Raw genomic sequence first — 6,617 nt, 5'->3', positions numbered from 1 at the left:
AAAGCTATATCAAAATTCAACAATTGAATAAAAACGGAGGTTTCAATAACATTAAGTATTTCTAACTGGTCTCCATTTGCAACAGAAACATTTAAATCAATACCCCAGCTTGATATATCACAGAGGTTTCTTTTTTTTGAAAGAGACTGGTAAATAAACTTGATACAGTAGAAACCATGGAGCCAGTTTCAATAAAAGCAACAGAAGGAACTGAATGAAAAACAATATTGGTTCGATTAGAATCACAGACCAAACGATCTGCAACAGAAGACTTGTGTGGGAAACATATGGAAAATTGGAATGGCCTTGATATTCATCTACCTCTAGCGGTCGCTAACAAAGTTGGGTTATTGAAAAGTCTGCTGCAAGGTAGAAAATGGAGGGTATAAGGATTGCTGGATCTGAGGCGGCGGTGAAAAAGAAGGCTGGAAATACATAAAGTCCAATCGTTTCATTACCCGAAGACATATTTGTGAAACACTATTTCCCCAATTGACCTTAAAGGATGACCCTGATCTTGACCTTTCACCACACAAAATGTGCAGCTCCATGAGATACACATGCATGCCAAATATCAAGTTTCTATCTTCAATATTGCAAAAGTTATGGTCAATGTTTAAGTTTAACGCAAACAAACCAACAATTTAACCAACACACAGACAGGGCAAAAACAATATATCTCCAAGTATAGACTGGGGGACATATAATCCATCATGAGACAAAATGTAAAAAAAGAGATTATTAAAATAACATTGTTATAGCTTAAATGTAGCAAATTACAGTATTTATTATAATAGAATAGAACAAATTGAGTATAATGGCGGTTAAAGTAGTAAGAGTTAAATCGGCATGAATGAAGGAGTCCCTCCAGTACCTCTGTACGTATGCGCACCAGCGTTAACCGGAAATTAGCATATAAACAAGAGATTGCCAAGCAATATGGTCCCCTACCGGTGATACACCACCATTGCCAGTAATTATTTTTTTAATATTTGTTGCCATAGAAACCATAATTTTTGACGTAGGAACAAAATGAAATGACGTGCATAATCTCCATATTGCCATCTATCCATATTTCAAGTTTCATGAAAGAATATTAAGAACTTTTAAAGTTATCGCAAGATCCAGAAAGGTGTGACGGATTGACAGACTGACACACAGACTGACAGAAAGACAGACACACAGACGGAGTGCAAACCATAAGTCAACTCCGGTTTCACCGGTAGGGAACAGAAAAAATAATTGAATAAGGCGAATGTTTAGGCGTTAGTTCTAATCCCACGGGAATTTATACAAAAAAATAATTTTGTCACGATATTTTTTTAACGATTTTATCATTATAACAGTGTTTCTAAATACCTAACTGACAATCAAGAGAAAATGTGCCTTGTTCCATTCCATGATGCTTTACATACATATGTATGTTTAGTTTAAGAAGCGTCTGCACGCCCCTTAGGCAATCGATATCATAATATTCGTGTACCCGATTTCATTGCTTCAAAACATTCAACTTCAGCGTGCCCTATTTCACATTTCTGCAAGACAAGCAACTCGCCTTGCGTGAACGAAAACCGGCAGATCATTCAGGGAATATGTGCGAGCTTCTACGTCACCACGCTTCAAGGTCGACCTGACCTTGAATATAATCATCGACGAACAGAACGCTCCTCTTAAGTTCCTGGGTCATGAAAGTGACTGGAACTGTTGACGAATGTTGTAGAACAAAGTTTTTAAAAGTGTATACTTTTATGTTATATTTTGAAATATCATGATTGTTGTTGTCCTGTTATTACCAAACGTATTTCTGTATTAAATATGTTTGCATTTATTTGTAGTTGCAAATATTGTATTTGTATATTTAAATATTTAAATGACATAACGTGACAATGTGAAATTGTTTCTTAAATAATGTATTGACCTGCTTACAAACAAAACGCATTGAGATCGATTAAACATTAACGATTTTGAATGATCAATTAAAAGTATCTGTACAGACAACGTTTATCTCAAGTATTCAGAATCCATTTAATTATGTTTTAAGAAATCAACTTGAAATAGTAAAATAGTATGTGTTTACATGGCTATGCGCAGAATGTTTGTATATGTGTAACATATTTGTAATACTTTCAAATGGAATTTGACATATTTTATTATTTAAAATTCATATTTTTTTAATCCAGACGTTTTATTTTCCTCATCAAAATGCTTACATACGTACATAATTGAACCGATTGAAACAATTTCGAAGTTCTGCGTGATTTTCGTTAAACCAGATATCTTACAAACCACAATTCCTGAATGTCCACGCAGATGTCGTTCCATGATCTCACAAATAATATATGGATCTCAAACAAATCCTTCAATCTGGACGGATCTGTTTGTATAAGTCTTAAATTATGACAAAGTAACATAATTTTCTTTTATATTAAAATTGTATATACGTTTAGGTTCATAATGAAAAACTAATAACTTAAATTAAAAACGTTATAATAGCAACGGGAACATGTTTGTACCTCGGCTATCATCACGTGGTTGGGTATAACGGCAGGGATTTAATCGAGGTATGCTGGTCCAGTCAAATCTATGCGCGATGGTTGACAATTCGTTTCTAATTTGACGATTTCCTGTGCATATTTTAGACTTTATTTTACATTTAAAATTTTAGGGAGGGAATCGTTGGGAGGTGTTTTTTAATCTTAAACGAATAGTTATCTCCCTTTTACGTAAATAATTAAATCTTAACTGAAGAGGTGCTTAAAAAGATAGGAAACGGATGTGTGCTGGATGCTATGTCGTAGACTAAAATTTAGTTATTTATTATATTATTGAGTATTATGGTTTAATAGACACCGATTCATAAGATTATGATAAAATGTTTACAACATGGCGAGTGGGGTTAACAAGGACAATGCTAAGAGGTTATTGGATCTTATTTGTGCCAGTTTACAGCTATTGAAACGTGATTGTTTTTCGCCTGAAATATATGTACATGCATTGTTATAAAGCTTATTGTTTTTAATCATGGCTCTTATGTGCTTACTGAATAATGTGAGAGGCTTAACCTAGCCCTTTATAAGTTAAGCATTTGACATTGTTCGTAATTGAAGGGACGCAAAACCAGGATGTATGAATGAAAACAATGTCACCGTTAAAGCGTACAAATTTATTCGCCTTCTTCATAAATCTCAGTCTGCTGGTATAAAAAGCGTTTACAGAGTCTCTGGTAGAAATGTATACAAGCCGCGCTCTTTGAAAACGGGGCTTAATGCGCATGCGTAAGTGTTGTTCCAAATTAGCTTGTGGAGTCTGCATTAACTGGATATTCGCTACGAAGAGACTTCCTTTAAACGATAAATACCATACAAATGGACTTTTCAGTGCGTGATTAGTCCGTGCAGAGTCAACGGGCTTATATAAAAAACGAAACTTGCACATTGTCCCGTTTTATCAGAGCGAGGCCGATATTGATAAGTCTATGCGATATCTATAAATAACTCAATATCAGGCACCTTGCTCTGTGATTGTACAGTTGATCAGAGTAGGTTTATTTGTACACACAAATTAAAAAGCACTGAACTAAAGCTTTTGTTTTGGGATCTGTTCACGACTTATGCTGTATTATATTAGAATGTGTTTCATCACACGGTTAATTAAGAGAAACAATGCGATGAGTATTTGTTTAATGCACTTATACATCGTATTGTATATAAGTATCTTATGCTATGTACGATGCAACGTTTAAATGTATTTATTGTTGTAACGTTGTGTGGTATTATGTATGTGTACAGCGCGTGCATTTTAAATTCCACTTGTTAAGCTAATTAATGTTCAAATGGAAGGTGGTATTTTACTGCATGGGGCGTACATTTCATGTAACAGTGCCCGCAAATGAAATCGCTTCCGGTTATGTACAATATATCATAATCCTAGTGGCGGGTGCCAATAGCCTCTCGACCACCGTGTGCATCCTAGGGGAACATCGGGCAGCCACGTGACCATGATCGCCGACATATTCACGGCGGAGAAGGCCAGCCATGGCGCCGCCGGCATCTTCCGTCCGACGACGGAGAAGACTCCGGAGAAATCGTTGGAACAGTTTAGGTATGAAGGAGTACTGTGTTTCTTTACACAAGTTCAGTAATAAAACGCCTCTAAATATGTATTTAATATATAAGAAAGTCATTATGTGTATTAATCTCGACACATGTTCACATGATATAGGTAACTTCTGAATTCTGAAATATCCAAGGTTGTTATAATTAGCATACAAATGTCCGTAAAAACAAGAAGCAATACATGAACGTTTAAAAGAAAATTGGTGTGAACGTAAACACTGATTGTGTCCTAATGTTATGCAACAGCAGGGAAAAGTTGATATGCAATGAGTGAAAATGAGGCGTAATGCACATGAAACTTAGGGACGATAATTGACGTTTTAACTAGATTTTCGGAATCTACAAATGTACCTTTCAACATTTGGTAGATCCTTACACAAACTCACGTATAACCGTATTCTTATGTTCTAATCATGTAGCAATATGATATAACGGTTGTCTTGAATAAAGTTGTATATACGTTAAACTTGTCTTAAATGATTAATTTAATGAAGTCAGTGTCATAAAAGCCGAGATGTTGCCATATTTAAAATAGCACAAATTGGTATCATAGCGTGTTAATAACTTTATTGCCAGGTGTCATACACATAGAATGAAACTACAGCTGCTCAGACATGAGAGAAATCCTATATTATACACTGTTCTATATATATGGCTAGAAATCAGTTGCAAAACGGTGGTATACAAAACAAAAATAAAAGACAAAATACGCATATCATTACAGCAGCACAAATACCATGAACAACTCCGGGGTCACCGCCTTGCAACGGTCAATACAAAAACACTGAGGGTTTAAACCGGTGTTAAGGAGCTTCAAACTTCACACTTGATCGAGAAGCATTCATTTGATATTGAAGTCCACATTAGTATTAACTTCATAGCATCATTTTTCAAATTGATAAGCAATAAAGGAGAATGCATTAGAATTTCGTAACTATTTAACTGCTAAACGGTTATATAAAGATCATAACACAAGAACCATTACAACAGTTCATTATAACTGGAAACCACAACGAGTATCAACTACATATTGTCTTTATTTAAAATATAGACTTAAGAGACATTGCATTATATAGTTTGTGACAGTAAGGTCATTGCGCACAATTTGTGGTCGTATTGAGAACGTGTATTAGGTGGTGCAAAATATTAATACACACAGTTGAAATAAGATGCATTGTTATGACACACTTTTAAACATCATGGTGCTAGCAGTAAGACCGTAGGAAGAACGATAACTCATGGCGTAACGTCCATTCAGATTGATGTAATAGCATTGATTATACCACCAGCCCCCTTGATGAAATGCTGCACAGTTGCCCGCTGAACGGTCAACGTCATGATCATACGTACTGAAGGCCTGTTCATTGTGGTTGTCAAAAGTAGAAGATCCATTAGGAACTGTAAAAAAAAAAAAAATACACACATGTAAATATATCAAACATATAATTATGTGAATCTAATTTGTAACTGTTGCATAGTGTATCGTGATTGTATATAGTTTATTTAATTAAAGAAGTATCTGTTTAACCATGTATTTGCTATCGAGCGCGCTTAATTAAAAAAACATATAAATGTGTGATATAATCTAGGTAGGATTTAATTTATGTTAAGATAATCGGATTGATATTTGTGTGAAACACGAGTGTATTTAGACACCATAGTCTTTCCTTAAGATATAAACCAATTTGAATAATAACACTATACTACCTTATAATACTGTACACATCTTATTATACCATTTAATTGTATTATTTAAATATACAATGTACCGTTTTAAATTAAGTTCTGTAGTAAATAAAGGAAGTATATTGTTACATTACGGTTTTACTGTCTAAACCGATTGATATGTTTATATATATTTTGTATTGTGTTTCTCATTACGATTGACCAGACATGTTTCGTAATTCGTTTAGAAGGACGGGCCCTATGTGTGCAACAGATATATGCGCCATGTTGCTCGAGCATTGTCTTTAAAGCGGTAAATTGTGTGCGAGTTTGAACTTTAACATATAATATGACGAGGCGTAGGAAATAAAATTATTGCGAAATGAAACAATGCTTGATTTTTAAATCACAGAATAATTCAATTATTTCATTATCTCTGTCTTTTACTCAAACATACTTTTTGTGTAGTCTCAAACATACATTACCATTGGGTGGAGTTATGGAATAATTGTCGTATACTTTGCTTTCGGTCTTTCCGGGAATGTTTTCAATATATTTAACTAAACCTAGGATTGAATTAGATTTACATGACTTGGTACAAAAGTAAATCTATATCAGACCGATTGCCGAGAACGAGAAAGACATTGCTACTTCAAAATTTAATCTTCATTTATATAAGTCACAGTATTAAATTAAAAGTTTCTTATTCCAATTTTATTATGCACTTGTACCAATTCTTGAAATTTGCATGAAATATAATTTTATTAAGCAGGTGAGTGCTGGGTAAGACAAAGTATTTGAAACAAGAATTATTGAAACGATTAAATCACTTACTAC

This window comes from Dreissena polymorpha, chromosome 5 (genome assembly GCF_020536995.1).
Source record: "Dreissena polymorpha isolate Duluth1 chromosome 5, UMN_Dpol_1.0, whole genome shotgun sequence".
In the NCBI taxonomy this organism is placed as follows: Eukaryota; Metazoa; Mollusca; class Bivalvia; order Myida; family Dreissenidae; genus Dreissena; species Dreissena polymorpha.
Note: the sequence above shows the minus strand (reverse complement) of the source record.